At 34.5% G+C, this 22,797-nt stretch overlaps 1 protein-coding gene across 1 annotated transcript in view; it reads right to left on the bottom strand.

The window, feature by feature from the left end:
* The window catches only part of EYS (eyes shut homolog), a 900,402-nt gene that overhangs the window by 739,519 nt on the left and 138,086 nt on the right, over window positions 1-22,797 (bottom strand). The gene's annotated exons all lie outside the window — the stretch shown is intronic.

Genomic DNA, 22,797 nt, shown 5'->3' with positions numbered 1-22,797 from the left:
TATTGGAGGAACAAAAAGAATAGTATGTGATTACTGACAGATTGTTTTCTCTACCTGAGGAACTGGTAAGCCAGTTGTTAGTGTTACAAAGAGACAGCTAGTTGTTTTACTACTATTGAGGCAACTCATTCACTATGATGAAAGGAGCACAGGAAGTCAGAAAAATTTATCTTTACAATGCTGTAAAGTTGATGGCACAAATTACATGCTCTTGACTTCCTATTAAAGGACCTAGATAAGCATAAACTTAGAGAAGAAAAGAAAAAATATGAGTTTCAGGTGGTCATCATTAGTACAGCACTTCAAGAAACTTTGAAGAAAAACTTCTAGATTCATAGTCTAGGAATATTAATTTTTTAGTTTCATCACTGTGAGGCAATTCAAAATTTACAGAGGTCAGAATTATCAATGTATCATGCAGTTTACTTGCCAAAGCATCAAACTGTGGGATATTATATGTCACAAGATGCCTGACAACTGCTATTTAAATATCAATTTTAACACATTAAAGGGTTCAGATCCATTTACTCAGCAGCGCAGAGAAGAAAAAATTAATGGCTGTAATTTTTAATACCCCCTAGACTTTTAAAAGATCACATGGAAAATACCAAATATTCAAGCTATTTGAAAATACCTGGAAGACAATGAAGTGAGCATATAATGACAAACACAAAAGACAACATTCAATTGTAAGCTACAAATCCTGTGAAACAAGTCTAGAGTTATGAAAGACAAGTCTTATAATGTTATTTATATTAAATTTAATAGTTCATTTGGCATTGCTTTCCATAAATAGTTGAAGAAAACATAATCTGATTTTATCTCAGATTACTGGATCAATTTTAAAACCATTGTGAAAAAGAAAGTGCAACATTGCATAAAATCCTGCTTAAAGAACAGGAAGTATCAAAAGTTTTATGAATGTGAGACTTACAAAGTGAGCTTCAGCTTGTTTTAAGAAAAAAAAAAAAGGCTTAGGGATAACGTTGCACCAAGTTTCAAGTACAAGAAAGCTTTCAAGATTTTTTTCTAAGAGAATCCTATAATAGCCTGAATGAACAAAATGGAGTAACCATTCCCATGGATAGGGTCAACATGGAATGCTTCACATTGCTTGAAGGACCATTAACTAAATCTTTAGAGATATAAGATTACCTATGTTATTTTATCTTTGTTTTGTTAGCTCTGATAAATTTTAGTGTACCATTTAACATGAGCTTTATAGGGTCTAAGTATTTCTTCCTGGGGTCATAAGAGACAGGACCTTCCATTAAAAAGTGCTTGTGCATTAGAATGTGTTAAAAAAAAATAAATGAGGGGGACACTGACTAGGATCTATATGGCAGTTGTCTTGTGGTAACATAACAAACTACCTTTTTTTCTTACAAGGAAGCTAATTCTGCCATAGAACAAAGGGAGGGAGTAGATGATATGATGATGAATTAAATGTCATATTTTTGCCAGTCAGGATGCTAGTCAAGCAGTATCCACTACCTCAGAGGAGGTTCCTCACTTTGTCAAAGGCAAGTGTGAGACATATTATGTTGGTTTTTTTTTTTTAATATAATTTCATCAGGGTACTGTTAAAGCATAAATACGGCACAAAGCTTGAGAAAAATGTAAAAATGGGGAACCTTCTCTGGAGGTTTTCAAAAACCTTCCGGATGTGTTCCTGTGTGGCTTGATCTAGGTGGACCTGCTTGAGCAGAGGGATTGGACCAGATGATCTTTAGAGATCCTTTACAGTAGTAATTCAAAGTAGTAATGAAAAAGGTATAAATGCCAAAAAAAGTGGATAAATGATATGACATCAAACACTTATACAGTGGCCTGAAATGTGATATTGATGTTGTGCAACATTTTGATGCAGATGATAAAATTCTGTCCACTGAGGATAAATCTTGAATCATCACTGCAAAATGAAGAATTTGACAACATTAAATCATTCACCTAGCATTCCTGGCAAAATGGTAAATGAAACTTAAACTCCCCATCAAGACGCAGATAGTAACAGTACCACCTTTGTGATATGCTTAAGACTACTGAACAGCTGCAATAGAGCCTTTCAGCAGAAACTTATGTTATTCCCATAAAACACATAAATTTAGGAGACACTAACGGGTCATGTAATCTATGCTTTAGACAAACCTCATATGAAATTTTTTTCAAGTGAAAAAATTATTTTCATCTCTACAAAGAAAAACATGATGTCTCAGGAACGATAATAACTACATTGGTTCTCTCACTGATAAAAGTATTAGAGAAAAAAAAAAATTATGTTTGAAATTCTAGTAAATCCATAGCTTTTGAGTGCATCATTTTTGGTTGTTTGGTAATTTTCTTCAAAGTAGTTGCTATGGTGATGTATTTTGGATTTGTGATCAAAATAGTATGGATAATACAGGGATATTGTAGTTATTGCTGACTGGTGATTAATCGGCCTCAAGGCCTTTTCCACTTCTCCCAACACTCCATTAGCAAGTAGATTGAGGGTGTACAGAAAAAATTGAGGGGACACAGATTAACCCTATTTACCCAAAGGATTTTCCAGATCACATGACATTATACTGAGCAATAAAAAGCTGGGAGAAGGATGAAGGTGGGATGTTCCGAGTGGTTGTATTTGTCTTCCCAATCAACCGTTACATGTGATAGAGCCCTGATTTCCTGGAGATGGTTGAAAACCTGCCTGCTGATGGTAAGTAGTGATTTCATTCTGTGTTTTGTTTTGCTTGCATGACTGGCTTTTACTTTACCTATTTATTAGTCTTTATCTCAAGTTATGAGTTTTGTCACAGTTGTCAGTTTTATTCTCTCCTCCATCTGACTGGGGAAGTGTGAGCAAGTAGCTATGTGGTTCTTTGCTGTCTGCTGGGATTCAACTATGACACTGATTGAGTTGAGATAGATTGTAACAGAACAGAAAATTAATGAAAACATTATATAACCAATTCAAAGCCTTCAATATTATCAGATTCTCAGAAGGCTTCAGGAATAAATTCATTATTCAGACAAGTTTTAAATTATATTTATTTCATAATGTGTTAGGTCCCTGTTTAAAAGAGGCTTTTTAGATCTTTTGATGACAAAAACATTGCAATGCAATAACTTGTTGTATAGTGCGTCTTTCACGTTGTACTTATGTAGTGGTTTTGCCTGGTTTGGTAGTGAGGGGAGTTACTGGGATGAAGTTGAATCTGTTTTGCCCACTACGCTAATTGCTGAGTGATCTCTCTGTCCTTATTGCAACTCACAAACCATTTGTTATATTTCTCTCTTTCTTATGGAAAGCCTGGTAACAAGTATGCTCCAATTAAATTAGCTGAGCAAATATAACTACAACCATTTCCACCTAGATGTTGATGATTTGATTTGAAGTTGGTTTTGTAAGTCTGACCCACTATGTGAAGAAAGCTAGCACAAGATTAATTTGTGGAGATAAAGTCAGAAATAACACATGTTCATATTAAGAAAGTATTTACCTTGTTATCTTCTGTGCTGTTATTATGTAATTTCCTTTGACATATAACAGACAACAGGTATTTTGATGTGAAGGCTTTTAAAGAGACAACTAATATCATTAGAACTTGGTGTAAAACAGATTTTCTTCACCTGGGAAATACTAACTTATTTATTTTATCACTGTGTACAAGGCAGCAGTGACACTATTGCCTTTTACTTCTCATGGTAACTATAACAACTAGTTTATCATGTTAATCTTCTATTATTATAAATTTCTTTATTTTATATTTTAACTAAAGATATTTTTTTTTTTTCCTTCTTTAATAAAGATGAATTAACTCTTAAATAATCCTTAATTTATTCCACGGCATTCTTAAATAATCCTTGGTTTCTTTTACAACAGTCTCTTTGTCTCCCATTCAGACTTCCTTTTCCCAATTAGCATGCGCTGAGAACTCATATGAAAATAATATTGAGTTAGATGAACTGATAATATTACATGGAATTAACAGGAGTACAATACACTGAAAACATATGCTACTTAGTGGCATAGTTTTGCATCGAAAGTCCCAAACCAAATATAAAGTCAAGGCAGAGTGAGCAGTTCTTTCCCAGTGCTTTAGTTGTCAAAAAGGCAGGCAACTACAGATTCTTGGACGACAGAGTCCCATGTTCTCATGAAAGCGCTGTGTTGCATTTTCACTTTTATAACAATGAACAAGCTACATTTTTGGAGAGATAGGATCCATTTAGAACGGGTAGGGCAAATGTAATGTCAGTAGGATGGCTGACTTCATAAAGAAGGATATAAACTAGAAAAAAACGGGGGAGGGAGAGAGTTATGAACAGTCCTCTGAGGGAATGACAGACAGGACTGACAAGTGCCCAAAGTCATGTGAATGCAAGTAAGCACAAAGTGAATAAAACATGTCTTAAGCAGCTAATCATTGACACCATGAATGACAAGAAAATCATCTGCAGTAGTCAGCATGAATTCACCAAGGGTTAGTCATTCTTGACCAATGTGAGAAACTTCTACAATTAAATGATTGTCTTGGTAGATGAGGAAGAGTAGTGTATATTGCCTTCTTTGAAATTGTAGTTTTGACATTATGTTCCACAACACTCAAATTTAAAACGTGGTGAATTATGGAGTAGAGGAGCACTTAGTGAGGTAAACTGAAAACTTGATGAAAGGTCAGGCCGAGAGAGAGATGATCTGTGGCACAAAGTCTACTTGGAAGTCAAGAATTAACAGTGCACATCTAGGTATTAATAGTGGTTCCAGTCCTATGTAATATCTTCATTAATGATCTGATTGATGGAATGGAATACACCCTCAGTAAATTTGCAGAAGACACAAAAATGCAAGGAGTGGTTGATACATCAGGAGTCATATGTGCTGATACCCAATGGGACCTTGATAGACTTGAAAAATAAGCTGACGAGAACCTCATGAAGTTCAAAAAAGGTGAAGAGTTAAATTTTACACATGGGGAGGAATAACTCCAAGCACTACTATAAATTGTAATCTGGCCAACTGGAAAGCAGCTTGTCAGAGAGGAATCTGGGGTCCTACTGGACACAAAGTTGAACATGCATCGACAAATCCTTCTGTAAATCTTTCCTAATTTTCCTTTTTATTGACAAAGGATCCTAATTGGTATATTTCATAAATTTCATTACCACAGCTTTACCTTTTGTACTCAAGTCATTAATGGGTTGTTGTTAAGTCAGTGTTGATCATGTCTCATGCATATTTGAACCGGTCTTTGAAGGTTTATATTTCCAACCTCTCTATGCAGTTAGCAGATACAAATTTGCAAACCACAGTGTTTTTGAATGCTTATAGAGGAATATGTTATTTGAGTGCTATAGTTTTTTAACTAGATTCTTGTAATATTAACCAAGGTGGAGATTATACATCTTTCTATAAGGAGCTGCAATAGAATCACTGGGTAAAAAATGGTTCATCATAGTAACACTCATTTTTGTTAACAGGTAAGCAGTGAGGTACTATGATTTCTATTGTGCATAATCTTTTTGCTACTGTAAGTATTATCAAAAGTCTTGTCCATGAAATATGATTTTTGGTTAATCACTCACCTTCTGTTGATATGTCCTGCATATTAAACTGGGATACATCAACATACTATTGAATTAATTTATGCGTATAGAATTTCACTGTCATTAAACTTATTCAGTAAATAAGCAGGTGTTTATGTATGACACGTGAGCTGTATTATAATTTCCTACAGTGTCCTGTTGAGTAACTTTGGAGCTTCAGCCACAGTTTCCTATAATTCAGATGATTTGTTACTTCAGTCATTAAATCTTTGGAGAGGAACTATTTTTGCTTGCATAATCCTTAGTACAACAATAATTGGAGTTAAAGCTAAAATTAATGTAAGATATTGAAATGGGAAAAGAAGGAAGAAAAAGAGAAAATATCTTCTATTCAGTTTATTCTTTAGTTTTATTCTTTTAACTTCTCCTTCATAATCCGTTATTATCACATCACTGTGAAATACTAACAACTACCTTTTATTTTTGCTCATAAACCATGGATTTTATTTTAAACTACTTTTGTTTGAAAATTTGTTACTTGTTTAATGTTGATAATTTTTAACAGCCTGCTGTTCAGTGTGGCAGTACCTTTATTGAATGTGTCACTTTTATTATTTCCTATGATATTTGTCCACTTTCTAGAATTACTATTATTTTTAACATTTGCTATGTCAGAGCTCGTGAGACTTCAGGGATATTGTCTATTCTGAAGTTTTCTTATTGTCTTGTGATATTTTTCTCTCTGTAAGTGTAATTCATAACTGTAAGTGAAATGGTAGCAAGAGTAGAACTAAAAAGAAATATTACATCTTTATGTTTTCATAACCCAATATATTGCAATGTATGCTTTGTCTTCACCAATCCAACTGTGATTGCTAAATATGAATAATGACATTTCAACCATGAGCAATCTCTGTTTGTTGTATTATCTATCTGTCTAGTCATCCATCATCCCCATATCCAGTCACTTCCAGAAAAATGAATAGTGATATATTTTGTGGATGTAATGGAGCTTTTGGCATATCAACCATTTCAGGCCCAGTATTGTGCTGGAGTAGAGTGCTTTTGTTCTTGGCATTTGCTATGGTTTGTGGTTAATGTCACTTTTGAGCTACCTTTCATTCATCAACCTCATTGGCTGCCCTAGGCTCTCATGCATGACTGGTATTTCTCACACTCAGTTTTGGCTTTTTGCAAAAGATGTCTCTGTTTTTGTTTCAAACACTTCTATTATTTTTGATTTTCACTATTTAATCTTTTGTTCTGTTTTCAGTTATTTTTTTCTTTAAATACGAATTATCAGATTTAAAATGTCTCTTTTTAATGTCTTATTTCTCTTCAGTCTCTTAGCTAATATGACCTTCTGAGTCTATCTCACATGAGATCTCACAATTATTCAACTCATTATTATAGAAACCAGTCTTTTATGTGTTTTTACATTTCCTTTTTCTGGCATTTCTCCACTATATTCTCTTTTTTGGTGTCACACTCTCTGCTTAACTTATATAAAAAGTTAATATTAAGTCTTGGCTCTAAATCCTTGTAGTTCTTCAGTGATTATAGTTGCAGTATGAAACTGAGCACTGTTCTGGACAATGTAGCTGTACAGAACTTTTAAGAAATTAAAAGACATATTCTCTTCTGGTCCCATGGAAAGAAGTGGAAATGCTTTTGTTTCTTTCTACCGATTGTCATATTTATTTTATTAAATGAAAGATTAATAAAGTGGTTTACTTTGCAGCTGTAAGAAAAATAGTACCTTTCCCTTTAACAATATTTTACAGAACTGGCTAACTCATAATATTATTGATGATATTTCTTCTATGTATCTAGTAGATGTGGAAAAAAATAGTTAAAATTAACAACTGACTAGAATTTTTGTTAAAAAATTTTCTCATTCCCTCTTTCCCCATTTGTTTATACTATTCAACTCACCTCCTTTTGTTTTGCTAATGAAATAAACTTCACAGAATTTCTCCATCAGATTTTATGCATTTTACTTAGACATGCAACCTACTAGCTTCCTTTCTGTACATATCGTTGTGGGGAGACGCACAATTCTAGGGCAAACCAAGTAAGATCAAAATTTGTATCTCCACTGACTTTGTATTATGATTGCATTATAATCTGAAAAAATCCCCCACATTTAAAACTGTAACAAAAATTATAGTAGTCTGATATTAAAAATTACTTGATATATATATAGACAGTTAGATAGATACACAGTAATATGTTTTTGAACATCAATGCTGTGCACTGTGACCTATTGCAGACTAGACAGGTATGTGAAAGCGAATGTTACAGGACTGTAGCAGGGATCCCTGAGGGTTCAAAGCAGAGGTTTTGGAAATATAGAAACATATCAAAGACAGCAGTGAATGCACACAAATGGCCAATTACCAAGATGAAGCTGTGTCATAAGCTAATGAAGCTGCCCATAACTCATAGCATGGCTGGAAGTGCCTTTATATCATACACAAGATGACATGAAAAGAAACTGATTCTGAAGATGCCATGCTTCAGTACTATCTATGCAGAGCTGTTCACTCTGATATCCTATAATGTATTACTATGTATTGAAGTATTGTTCCATTGTAATTAAAGATCATTTTATTCACTGTTTGATCTGAAACTTTTCTAAATGTGTGTGATTGAACTGGTTACTTGCATTTAATGACTGTCTATTTAAACTAGATAAAATATTTGAAACAACTAGACTTAAAATTATGCAGCTAATTCTGCCTTCTTCAAAAGAAGTAGAAAAATTTGGAGATTTTTTCATTTGTCATTGTCTTTGTTCCATATACCAAAAATATTAATAGACCTATACTTGGTGCACTTATGAGTATTGTTGTCTTCATAGTGTAACAGATGGAGACTGTAGAATTCTTTGGGTTATTACAATATAATTATAACTATATTTCAAGATAGCTTCTCTGTTTATATTCTATGTCTTCAGTTCTCCTAGAACAAGGAAACATAGAGGGTATTTTTTGCTTCATTGGTTTTTGGGTTTAATTTGAAATAATGTTTAAGTAGATTTTATTACACTAGCAAATATTCACTTTTCAAAAATGCATGTAACTATCTTCAAGGCCTTGCCTAGAATATCAGCTCATTACACTGAAATAATAGATTTAAGTGTAATGTCTAACTTCAAAAAGGAAAGCAAACAAAGGAGAAAACTATAAATTATAGATGAGTCAGTTAACTATCAAGCCTCAGAAAAAAAGTCTGGAACAAAGTCCCTAGAAAATAGCAGAGTGATTAATTTATTTTGAGTAGTCTAGACTAAAGAAGATAAGACTGAGCAGAGCTATAAAAATTTTCAAATACATCAGACTTGCAAATAAGAAGACAGTTCTGTTTACTATGCTCAAGATATAGCACTGAACATAACTACAAAAAAATATTTAAGTCAGTTGGTAAGAAAACTTTTAATGATGCAGATAGAGTGTCTTTGGAGTTTGTAAAGTCTGTATCTTTGGAGACCTTTAAGAACATTTGAAAAAATATTGGTATGAATGATTGTGGTGGTTTAACCTTGGCTAAGGGCAAATGCCTACCCTGTTGTTTTCTCATGGCCCCTCTGCCACAGGACAGGGTAAGAAAATAGGAAGAATAGGAATGAGGAAGCTTGTGGGTTGAGATAAGGTAGGCAGGTTGCTTATCAACTCCTGCAGTGGACAAATGACACTCAACTTGGGGAAAATTAATTTGCTCATAGTTAGAACAGATTTAAGTGGTGAGAAACAAAGTCAAACATTAAAACTTAAGTACATTTTCAAAGAGGTCTATGCCTCAGCTGCAGGGCTGAACCATACTCTGTAGTGGGTGGATGGGCAGGAGCCGACTGGAACTGGCTGTATCCGGCATGGGGCAGCTCTGGCTACCCTGCCAGCCCCATTCCCAGCAGCTTGCAAGAGACACGCCTTATGATGACAAATACAGCTAAAACCCAGATGGAAGGGGATGGGTTCTAAATTACCTTTTAGTATCTCATCCTCTTCTGGTTTTCTGTGATAATTTTCCATATTTTTAAATGACACTATCAAGTAACAGCCCCTTCTTTTGCAAATATGAAAGCCCTTTGTAAAGATTGTGTTTTCTTTTCTCCTAGTTATATAAGATTGCATTGTTGTGTATTGAAAGCTGTAGTGTCATCATCTGCATCAGCATTACTCACACTTTCCTAGTCTTAAAAGACTCACAAATGTTGATGTCATGTTTTCTCTGTCACGTTCATCAGGTTAGGAACAACAATAACACAAGATAGTGATTTATATCAACATCTGAAATGTCAATCAGTTCTGTTTGTACCTTTTACATACTTATATATATTTTAGAACTTACAAATGCTGTTATTTTCCAAAGTCCAATGTAGTACATTAACATAATCTAAGATTTCTTCAAGAAGATTCATTTTCTAGAAGATTATTTTGATAAATATTAATTGTACAGTAATGAAGACTATTATTAACCATACTCTTCTCCTTCTTACTTTTGAGAACTTACAGTAAAATTCTATGTAGTTAGGTCTTTATCAACATGAATCCCTTTTAAATTACATAAAAAATACAATCGGTTGTTAAAAAATGTAATTTAATTATAGAGTTTACTCCAAAGTGCATCATCAATGTCAAATAAAATAGCTCAGTATGAGTGATTGATATTCTAACTTGAAAGAGAAGATCCTTGTATTATTGAGATGTAAAAGACAATATGAGAAAAATATCTTGAGATTTTAGAATTATTTAAAGTAGAAAATAATGTCTATATCTGACTTTGTTATGTATATTAAATATATTTTGTCCCTTTTGTAAAAAAATGACAATTTTTCACAGATGAATGCACTTCCTAGAGAGTAATTCACAAGTGAAATATAAATATGGGAAACTAATCAGATGCGTAATTCTATGAAGTCATAATGAATTATACTGCAATCATCACTAGTTGTTACATGTGCTTAGATCCTTCAACCACTTGTCTGACTGGGACTGTGGGTCTTTTAGGAATATAACTTCTTTACAGGAGTAATGTGGGTTGCAAAAGATACCTCATTATACAGATCTTGAGATTTTACATCATGACAAAGTGAACAATGAAATATTTTGATAGTACCATTAGTTTACAGTCAGCTTTGATGTCACAGAATCACAGACTGGTAGGGGTTGGAAGGGACCTCTAAAGATCATCCTGTCCAACCTCCCTGCTCAAGCAGGTCTACCTAGATCGGGTCACGGGAATATGCCTGGGAGGGTTTTGAAAACCTCAGGAGAAGGAAAATCCACATCCTCCCTGGGCAGCCTGTGCTAGGACTCCCTCACTCTCACAGTAAAGTTTTTCCCTAAGTGGAATTTTTTGTATTCCAGCTTATGTCCAATACCCCTAGTCCCATCACTGATTACTCAGGAAAAAAACTGTTGCCCCATCCCCTTGATATACACCTTTCAAATACTCATAAGTATTAATGATGTCCCTCCTCAGTCTCCTCCAGGCTTTACAGTCCCAGAACCCACAGCCTTTCCTCATAAGAATGATGCTCCAGTCCCTTGAACATCTTGGTGGTCCTGCACTGGACTCTCTCTAGAAGTTCCCTGTAATGTCATGGTGAGAGTTTTGAGAAATTGCCCAATATTTTCTTCTCATCTTCATTTCTTCTCTTCCTCTCTCATTTTCTTCTTTCCTCTTCCCTTCCTCCTCCTTTCTCCTTCATTTTCTTTCCTCCTCATTTTTGTCTTCTTTCTCTTCCTTTCTTTGTCTCCCACTTTTCCTTCAGTTAATAACATTCAAGACGTGTACCAAATTTTACCTCACAGATGTAGTCTATAAAACCAGACAATCAAGCTCCTACATGGCATGTGCATACATGCTGCATGTTTTATAACATCTGCATCTTGTAGCATTCATAGTAGTTCACTTATCCCTTGATTGTATTATACTATGTCATTCTTGAGGCATATGCTTTGACTGCTTAAAACTAGAATACTACTTGTTTATCTGAGAATCCTTTTGGACTTAGACTACTGTTGTTCTTAATGATCATAACACAATGTGGTCTCAAAATATTTCCTGTTAATAATCTCCTGCTGTTGGATTTGGCTTGTCTACTTATGATTAGGTTTTCTGAAAAAATATTGAAAGGCTTTTGAGTTGAAATGGCTTTTATATTGCAAGGGTCTATCTGTATCATCTAATCAGTGTAAGTTATTTTCATCAGTGCAATTAAACTACTAGGGCCTATAGGACAGTGACTATGTCATTACTGTACCTATCTATTTATTTAGAGTTTTTTTAATCTGTAAAAAGCATAAATGAATTTTCAGGAAAAGATAAAAAACTTATCAATTATTTTTGATATCAATATTGCTCTGTGCTACTTCCTAAGTTATGAGCACTTTCAGCCTGTTATTCCATCAAATAGAGATGACAGTCAGTGTGTCTTGCTTTTTAGTCCTGATGTCTGCCAACATTTCTGAAATATTATATCCCACTTGACTCATTCTCCAATGTAAATTTTCTTGGCTGTGTAAAACTGAATTATCATGACTTTTGGATATGACTTGCATCTGTGTTCCTTCACAGATTTTGTATACTGTAGACACAGTCTGTATCTTATAGCTTCTCTTATTTTACCTATTGTCACAATATTGTGTTGGTATTGCTTAAATAAAAAGTACAATAGACATTGTATGCTACAATATCGGGTTAATTTTTCTCTCTATTCAGAACAATTACATGAAGCACTTGAAGAAAATACAGGAAGAAATCCTGCTTCCATCCCACACAACCCATATCTGCTGATCTCCAAGCTTCTTTGAATAGAAAATTGTATTGTTAATGTGCCTCTCTAACAATTGTTTCCTACCGTATTTTTTTTAAACAGAAAGTCATCTACGATTGCATTCAGATTAAAATGAGCAAATTTCTAAAGAGAAATTGTTATAAACAGCTATATTAGCTACCTGCGAAAAGTAATGAGACTCAGAAAGTGAAGGGAAAAAACTCATCTTACTATGCTTTTGTATGCGTACCAACTTTTAATATTGGCACAGAAATCCTGGAACACTGAGGTTACAAAAATCTCTATGTAAATGCTGCAGAAGAGTTCATTTTTCAACAGAAATTTCACTTCTGCTACTGAAGATGTCTTCATTTGGAGGCAAGATTAAAAGAAATCTTTCCACGATATGTTTGAATGTGTTAAATGTTTAGTTAAATGACTAAGGTTAAGGTGAAAAAAACTGTCTTATAAAAATTTTCACAAGACTTAGGATCTGGCCCAATTAAATAAAGGGTTATCCAAAAATAGATTCTTTGAAAATCAGTGTCCTGTGCTCATTTGGTCATAATGTATTATATCCACTGAATTTCCTTTTTCCACATGTTTAATAATGGGCTTGCAGAATTTCTGCAGACAAGTGAGGCAATATTTCCTTTTATAGAAGTGACATTGACTGTAATAACATCCATGTTTACTATGTGCCCTGTGGTTTCATTTTATTTCACAGAACTATTGAATTATTTTTTTTTCATACTGCACCAACACTTCAAGGCACTGATATTAAACTAGTTTATTTGAATTATTTCCAAACCCTTACCCTATGGGCAACCTTAAATCAGTTACATCCCATAACAAGCCAAAGTTTCTCTTTTTTTTCTCTCATCTATCCTTTTCTTCGCTACTCACTAGCAGCTCAAATTCTTCTGTGTTTCCTTTCTAATCTATATTACTGACCCCTTCCATATCAGTACATCACTTACTAGTTTTCCATGTTATCCTCATACCTTGTAAATCAATATTGAACTTGAATTTTCATCTCTTTCCTGATCTGTTACTCCATATTAAATTTCCTAATAGTCTGCATTTACTGGAAACTGTAATGATCCATTTCCCAGTGACTACTGATGCCAGCAGTACCAACTGTAAATTATTCATAATCACCAGTCATCTTAGGCCTGGCAGAAAGGGAGGAAGTAGCTGGATCTGCAAATAAACCCATACTTTTCTGCTCCCCACTGTGTTCTGGAACTAAAGTGTCTATGGTTCTGATGTCTCTAATGAGGATAGGCTAATACAAGAAAACTTGTGTTTAAGGGCAAATTACATCTCATCTGTCATTATTGTCATTTAAAATTTGCCTCCCTTGAGGAAGAGAGGATTTCAGACATTCAGCAAAAAATATATTTTGTAATTCTAAATATAAAAGGGTTTGGGGATTTTACTGTATTGTGTGATTTACAACGGGGAAACTCAAAATGAAAATTCAAACCTATAATCTTAAAAATGCTTTTAGCTACAAATATATTTTAGGTTAGTACGGAGAATTCTGCATGACTATGCACAGAGCATAAACATAAATTTAAATGATTAACTTATAATTGCAATAGATTCTTAGAATAAGAATATTTTTTAAGATTATTTTTCCTTTTCCAAGATTTTAGTCTTTAAAAAGTGAACTATTACATATTCATATTTCTATACAATTATAAATGATACTATGAACTATTTCAGATATAATGTTAGAATATTGCAATGTTTATATGCAGACATTTGAACAACAAAAAAAAAACAAACAGGAAAATGTAACGTATAGAAAGAGTTTTTTAATATAGAATGCCATTCATATTCACTCTGCAATGTGGAAAGGGTGGAAATGAAAGTTTATTTCCTTATAAGATTCTAGGCATTTAAAATATGATATTCAAGAAGAGAGTAAACAGGGGAAAAATGTTCTTGTTTTCTTTAATATACTTATGAGTATTATTTAAGTTTAGATATCTATGACACGAGAAAAAAACATGTGAGCTAAATACCTAGAAACTCTTTGTAATTAGTCTCAACTCTAGATTGAGACTAATTATTAATAAGAGTTTTAGCCTGTAGAGGAATGCTAGGAGTAAGTTCATCTCTCAGATTAACACAATTTTACACAACTGTATGGTTACCCGTTAAAGTAGATCTTGATGGTCTTGACATTCCCATTACTTCCAGTTGTGAAATACTAATACCAGCTAGTACCAGTAGCAATACCAGCTTGGAGAACGTTTCAGTTAACTCTCAACATCTGGCACTCAGTTGATTAAATCTGCTAGATTTTGTGTTGACTAAATATTCACTGAATGCAATACGATTTTGAACAATTAGCTCTTATACGTACAATCACTTAGCTCTTATGCCTACATGTAATCACTCACATTTAAGAATTTTATCTTGGTGAATGTCTAGCTGAGACAAAAATCAATGTTGCTTGAGATGAATTTCCAGAGCCTTGCAAGTTTGGAGTTGATGTTTACAATATTGTTCATGGGAGAACACAATATGGATATATAGGCTTGCCATTCTACTAAAAGTCCATGGTAATGTTGACTGAATAGTATCCTTGAAGAAGCTCATTTTCCTTCACTGATGATCTAATAACACCAACTATTCTCAAAAAATAAACTCTTGCTGTTCCTACTTATGTAAGACCAAGGCAGCTAGTGTTATATAAACAGGGAACACACAAGAGCATTTGCCACACATTCTTGTGTCTTTAGTTGTTCAATCTCACAATCCAGGTTTGTCTTCCAACGGATGCCATCAGAGGATGAAATATCAATCTTGTTTGAACATAAAACATTTGAAATGTGTAAGGAGGAGAAGAGTTGCAACTGCATATTGGAAACAGTTGTGGAGTTTTTTTTCTTCTTCTTCTTATCATTATTATACGATTATTATCGTCACTGCATTCTGTGATTCAAATAAGCATAGTACTTACAGACTACTAGTCAAGTGAAAAAAGTTTGTGTTTTTTCAGCTCAAAGAAGGATTTTGCAGAGTAAACTTAGGGGGCATAAAGGGGATAGAATAACTAGAGTATTTCACTGGCTGTGGATATTCATACAGTAGAGTTTCAGTCACTTAACTCTTTAATATATTTAACAGATTATTTCTAATTCCATGTTCAATATTATCAGTATATTTTAGCTATAATATCTATAAATACAAACTTTTTTTTCCTCAATACCTTTGCAAGACTATGTGCAGAAATTATTTTGGTTTCCTTGAGGAACTGTAAAAAAATAATTAAAAATTATAGAAATTACAGTTAGAGAAAGTAATGTAAGAATTACTAGTGAACACACCTAGTGAAGGATAGTATTGTGGTTTAGACACAGCTGGGAACAAAGAACCACAAGCAGCTGCTTGCTCACTCCTCCTCCTCCTGAGTAGCACAGAGGGGAAAGGGAATGGGGTTTTCAGTCAGTCCTGTTCTGATGGCTCCTGCTGCTTGTCTTGCCCTAGGGCATAAGGAATCCTCACCAGTACTTCCTTCTCCAGCATGGGATCTGTCACACTGGACAGCCCTGCATGGGCCACTGTGTCTTCATCCCAAAGGCTGCAGCTCCTCTCCACCTCCTGTGTTGGTCTGCTCTGCAGCCTGCAGGCTCTCCAGCACACCATGGCAGCCTCCTCACACAGTCTCCTGCCTGTCCAAGTACAATCACTCCTCCTGGCATGGTGTCCTCCTAGAACCTGCAACCCAGTCCCACCATTGCTCTCTGGGTTGCAGGGCAACAGCTGTTCTCTCGTCTTGGGCTGCAGGGGAGTATTCGGCCCAGTGCTCCTCCTTCCTTCCTCCTTCTCTGACTGTAGGGTCTGGGTGGTTGTCTCTATTTCTTCCATCTCTTACACACTACAAATTTCTGTTCTTTAGGGATGGCAGAGGCTCTAGACTGGCTGGGTCAGGCCAGAGTTGGGTCGCCCTCAGCAACAGGGGAAATTTTGCATATATTTATGGGGGCAATACTACAACCCCTTCCTCCTGTTATCAAGCAAAAATGGGTCCACACAAACCCATCACAGATACATATCAAAGATTGAAGAGATTTTCTGTCTCTAAGGAGATAAGAAAGTTTCCATCTGACGTGCATCCTGATAATACATTATATTCTATCATCTCATTTCTGCACAGAATGACAACGAAGTAAGGACTCAAAGGGAGTCCATGGATTAGAATTAAAAAATATATTACTTAATACAGTGGAAGCTCTGCAGCCTCATAACAAAGTCATTCATTTAAAGTACATAGTGTGACTGCTTTAGTCATTTAATTTAGTTAAGATTTAGTGAGAATTGCATTTCTGCTTCAACTACTAAAAAACTCACAAGCACTTATTTAAAACTAGATTTAATATAATAGAGGTAATAAAAAATTATTCAGTTAGAAATTCATTGTGGAGTAAGATATTAATAATCTTATAGGAAATAAAGCCCTTCTCTGAAAAATATGTAGAAAAATTAATTCATTTTCAGGAAAGTAAAATAAAACAAAACAAGCCAGGAATTTACTCTGAACCAAACTGTCACAGTAGTTATTATAAATAACATGGGTTCTCATATATGTGTCCTTATAAAAAATGTTTTCTACTGGCTGATTTGTTCTATAGACACATGTAGCCTGACTACAGATGAATCTCAGTTTATACAAGTAGAAAATAGCTTTACTTCTTTTTTTTTTAAATAAAGTAGCAACTAATTCAATTACTATGGGGTTTTTTTCACTTTGTAGGTAGGATTTTGTTTGTAAAATCCTAGAAAATAAAGTTTCTAATCAAGATGTCAAGATAAAAATCTTTTGACAAAGCTGGATAATTAAATAAAACTAGAAATGATAAAAAAACTTTCTTTCACACAAAATTTTAGGATGACTCTTCTCCCAGTATGGACAAACAATGTGCTTTTGGAAAACAGAAAAGATAAGGGAAAAAAATCCTGAACTGAGTCCTAGAGTCATAGACTCATACAATTGTTTAGATTGGAAGCCACCTTAAAGATTACTAAGTCCAACTGTTAACCTGACACTGACACATCCACCACTAAGCCATGTCCCTAAGCATCACATCTACACATCTTTTGCAATATCTCCAGGGATGATAATTCAAACACTTCCCTCGGCAGCCTATTGCTAACCCTTTTATCTTTCGGTTTTCTGCTCTAGATTTCATCAACTAAACTGTTCACTTCGTCACTGCTCAAGCATATATCCTCAAAGCATCTTGTAAGCAATATATTTAAAATCTGTACAGCACTCATGAAGGTTTGCACGTTGCCATGTATTTCCAAGTTATTTTTGAGTTGATGATCTTCTCTTATAATAGGGCAATTTCCACTTTTTTACTGTAGAACTAAGTATTATTATTAATTTCATGGTCAACAACCTTCGCTAATTTTTAAATAGAATTTGTTACAATTCATTTTTTTAAAGACTTACTACTTGACATATTGGATTAGAGTGTCAGTGAAATGTACAATTTACTCTCCAAGGTCTTGATTTACATTTAACTTTGGGAAAGGTTACTGGAATTTGCCTTATTATAATAGAGAAAATATGATGCAAGTTAGTTCACTTCTTTAAAGGGATCTCTGAGCTGCTCAGCATTTGGAGCACTCTATTCTGTACTTTATATTTAGTAATTAATAGCAAATTACAATAAATTTACATGTTTTGTTGTCCCAGAGTAACTATACTTGTCTATTGTAAAGTGCTATCAGAGATATATTCAATCATTACATTGATTGAATATACGTAACATTGAGTTGATATACTCAATAAATATGAAAATTTGTTACAATAGTTATATATTAGTAAAGGCAAGAAAAAATATTGTACCATGGAGAAAAATTATCAAAACTTATTTGCTAATTTTGAAATTTGAAAAATAGATGACTGAAGTGTGTAGTGAAATCATGTCAGCAGAGTAAATTTAAGCAAGCTTAAATTCACGAGGTCAAACGTTTCTGGAATTTAGTCTAGTTCTGATAAGTCTTTGTGATATATATATCTTTGTTAGTAACTAAGTCAGATTGATCTGTGCCATGTTTATAAGAGTATATTATGACTATTTATTTAAACTGTTTTAACCTCAAAAAATATGTGGAAAATTCTGGCACATATTCTTATCTCATAATTTATGGACAATTACCTTAACTCTCTAACTAGAATATTCCTTCATTGTTGAAGTAGTCTTTTCAGGGTCTCAGTTCCCTGAATCAATCTCTGGAAACACAAATCCCTAAAAAACGTAGTAATAACTAAGATATCATAATCAAACATGATGTGAATGAAATGTGAACTCATTGACTCTGAATTTAAAACAATTACTAAAGAAACACATATAGTAGGTGGATCAGAGAACAGGCATATATGCTTTACATTTATGTTGCTGTGGAGACCAAGAGGGGCACTGGAAAGCTGAGCATAATACCAGCAGAGAAAATAGATAGTAGGAAGGCATTTTTGTATAAGATTTTTAGAGTTATTTTTTAATAAGGCTTTGAGTATAAATTTGGGCTATGAGTGTTAATATTAGAGAAATTGAACTATTAGGCTATTAAAACACTAATTGTACAAATAATAAATTCTTTTTTCCATAGATATATAGTGAAGTCCTTTTACAATGATGACCTTTTTCAAAATACTTTGGTTGTAATTCACTGCTTAAGTGAAAAGGCCATTTTGAACTAAAGCACCTGGATGATGTAAGCTTTAACAAAGTGGCTCCAAGTAAAAACACCTCATTATAATCCCAAAAGAGAGAAGTGAACTCATTATGGACCTGTAAGGAGGCTAATTGCAGCATTGGGGAAGGCAGGAAATGTAGGTCTCCCTTACAGGAATATGTAAAAAATCCAATAATCTCAAGTGCCCTACAAAGAGGTTTTAATCACTTCTTTTACTTCCCATCTTTACACCTAAGGAGTAAAAAGTTCTTTAGATTCAATAAAACATATTCAAGTAGAAAACTGCTTTTAATCCACAAACATTGTCTAGGGTAAGCACACTAAGCCTTACAGAGGTAGTTAAGATACCATTATTTCCTATAGGCTGTGACTGTGCCTCATTAAAATTCTATGCAGCTTTAGAGCAGTACCATAACAAATACCAGAATTTCTGAGACATCCTCTTGTTAGGGAATGTATAAAAGGCATTTTCCCTGGTGGGCTCTGGGACCTGAGGAGCCTTCTTATCAACTCTTGGTGCCCAGCCTAGCATACCCAGAAACTTGGAAGAATCTCTGTCCCAAGTCAATGGATGTAGCTCCTATTTACCTGTTTGCAGGTTCAATCAGTAGCAAAGATAAACATGTAAGCCAGAGAGGCAGACATGCAAAGAACATCAACACAACCACCTACACAGACTGCCCACTTACAGAGCACTGCCTTTAACAGCTCTCATATATAACACTTCCATATCTCACAGAAAACACATGTACAAACAGCTAAATTCAAGTCTTCCTCTCTGACTGATAGGATTGAAGCTTATTAGTGAAAACACACAGCCCTTTACTCTCTAGTTCATAAGGACAGATGCATTCATGGAGCCCCTGAGTAGCCGTGTGAGACCTCAGCTCATTTAATAATGATGCCCAGACCCTGGGCCTGTTACTCACCAGATAGTCCAGCTTGAAGTCTGCTAATGAATTACACATGCACAAACATATATATAGGCCCACATATCAGATTAGGTGAGAATACAAACATTCTGATCTTCCTAATGGATTGTGCCCAGGCACACAAGCCCTGTCACTCTTGATCCCCTCTTCACTTGCTGATGTTGGAATCTTCACCTGTACCAGATGCATCAGCCATAGGAGCCTCAATAGCTTAAGGTTTGACACCAGTGACTGGCACTAAATCAGAGAATGACAGAATGGCAGGGGCTGGAAGCGACCTCTAATGATCATCTAGTCCAATCCCTCTGCTCAGGTAGATCCACCTAGATCAGGTCACAGAGGAACGTGTCCAGCAGGATTTTGAAAACCTCAAGAGAAGGAGACTCCACACTCCCCTTGGGCAGTCTGTGTCAATGCTCCATCACCTTTACAGTAAATAAATTTTTCTTTAAGTGGAATTTTTTATGTTCCAGCTTTTGTCCATTAACTCTATCACTGGACACTAGGGAAAAAAAAAGGCTGTCCCATTCCTTTGACATATGTCTTTCAAGTATTAATGAGGTCGCCCCTCAGTCTCCTCCAGGCTGAACAGTACCAGATCCCACAGTTTTTCCTCATAAGAAAGAGGCTCAAGTCCCTTCATCATGTTGGAGACCCTGTATTGGACTCTCTCTAGAAGTTTCCTGTAATTCACTCACTACAGACAGTTGTATGACTTGCTGTTGGTGAGACCATCATTCAGTCCAGTTGCTGGCACCACGGACATTAGGACTACTATCATCAGTCACCTAAGTCCAATTTCAGACCTCAAATTCAGTCCCTATTGTCTCTCTGGTTTCTAGCATCTGAACTTTAGAGCACTCACAGGTGGAATTTACATAGAAAGAGAGTTAAGAAAGGAATTAAAAAAGAAGACTGCATAGACCACAATGATTTGATGCAGTGCTCAGTGAGTGAAGTGTACTGACCAGTGACTGCTCATACTGCTAGCCTATTTTATAACTCCTTCCTCTCTATATTCATCCCATCCTTGTTTCACCCAGATCCCTTTCCTCTAAAAATCTCTTAATAAGTCTAAGGGTGCAAATTCTGGTATGAATTGGAGTGTTTGATCACAAAAATAGAGGTATGTTTAATGTTAGTTGTTTGCTATTGTTTTAAAAGTGTTCCCTCAGAAAAAAGTAAAGAGTTCTGAGAATGAACTAAATGATTAATTAAAAATTCAAACCTAACATGAGCAGATGCATTCTTAGTCCAATAGGACCATTCTACGTTTGTGAACACAACTTTGACAAACCAACCTTTACATATTTTGAATAAAAGCTTATAAACAATAATTGTGATTCTAAGTATAAAACTAATTTTATAATCAATTTCTGTACATCTTGTGAAAATAACATATATCATGTGAACTAGTTACTGCTAGTGTCTTACTTCATTTTGAAATAAAGGTACATCAAATCTTCAACATCATTTGTACAATCTTGGTATTATGTTTGTGTTTTCTGTGCACTAGTTCAACATCAAAACATTCTTCTGTTTTGAATTTGCTGCCAACTTCATATTCTCAGAATAGCATTTGAGATATAAGGCTCATAATTGTACAACTCATCTAGTCTGCGACCGCATAACAGCCATGATGAAATAACAACAGCAAATTTTCAGTTTTCATAGAAAAATTTCTTTTTTCCCATGGGTTGGCAGGGATCTTTTTAGGTATCTATTCTTGAAATTGATTAATGATAAAAAACATTTTTACATGGGATCATAGGAAGAAATTTAGACTTAAAACAACCACATTTGGCCAGAAAACAGTTGTAAAATTATATTTTATGTTAGTCAATCAATCCTGTTTCAAAGTATTCTGATGTGCTACATACTTTCCTGTTACAACAGGACCTGAGGCAATTTATATTAGAGTAGGAAAAAAGAGGTAAATTCCTCAAAGTTTGCCTTCTCCTTACATGATACTTATGCTGAGAGACAAGAAATATTCTCCATCATCTTTTAGATACCTGGAGAATAGAAAGGGAGCCAAATCACACTCAAAGTCTCCTTTTCTCCTTTGCAGTCGTTTCTGACTACCTGCAGAGTAGATTACAATGATTACTGCCATCCTCCAAAGCGTATCGAACTGTTTTCATGTTATGATGAGTCTGGATTTACTGTATCTGGGTGTTTCCTCCCTTCCTCTCCCTCATTAGGTCAAATTGAAAGACTGCAAAATATTTTTGTGGGGAAAATTTGAAAGGAAATACGCTCACACTATTTGGGTGAAAGGGACAAAAGTCAGTGTTCTACAAAGATATATACCATGCATGGCAGAAAAGTTAGCTGTATTAAACTTTACTAATGGATCTTTAGAAAAATTGCTTTTTTAAAATTTTTCTCAGAATGATGCTGACCATGACAAGTCTTACAGTGAAGGAAAGAGAAAAAGGAGGGTAATATAAATTAGATTTAAAAGGAATTTAGAATAAAGCATGTCTTTCCCATTTTTAAAATTACAGTTCTATGCAGGCTTAACTAAAATGTCAACAAGAATGTTCAGAAACACTATGAAAATAAATACCTGCTCTTGGATGCCTGTGACTTCTTACTTTTTTTCTCTTTTTCTTAGATTTCTTTTTTTCTTTTTGTTATTCATCTCAATGTAATTATTTGTTTGTGTTCTGTGATTGTCAGGAATAACTGATGCTTCCAAGAAAAACATTTTTTAAAAGTTTACTGTCCTTGGATATTCAACTGTTAGCTTTATGCTTTACTCAGTCTTAAAGAATATTCTTCTGAGTATTGCTGCTTCTCTTATATCAACACAGTAAATCTCTG

This window comes from Colius striatus, chromosome 2 (genome assembly GCF_028858725.1).
Source record: "Colius striatus isolate bColStr4 chromosome 2, bColStr4.1.hap1, whole genome shotgun sequence".
In the NCBI taxonomy this organism is placed as follows: domain Eukaryota; kingdom Metazoa; phylum Chordata; class Aves; order Coliiformes; family Coliidae; genus Colius; species Colius striatus.
This window is presented reverse-complemented; position numbering and strand designations above follow the sequence as displayed.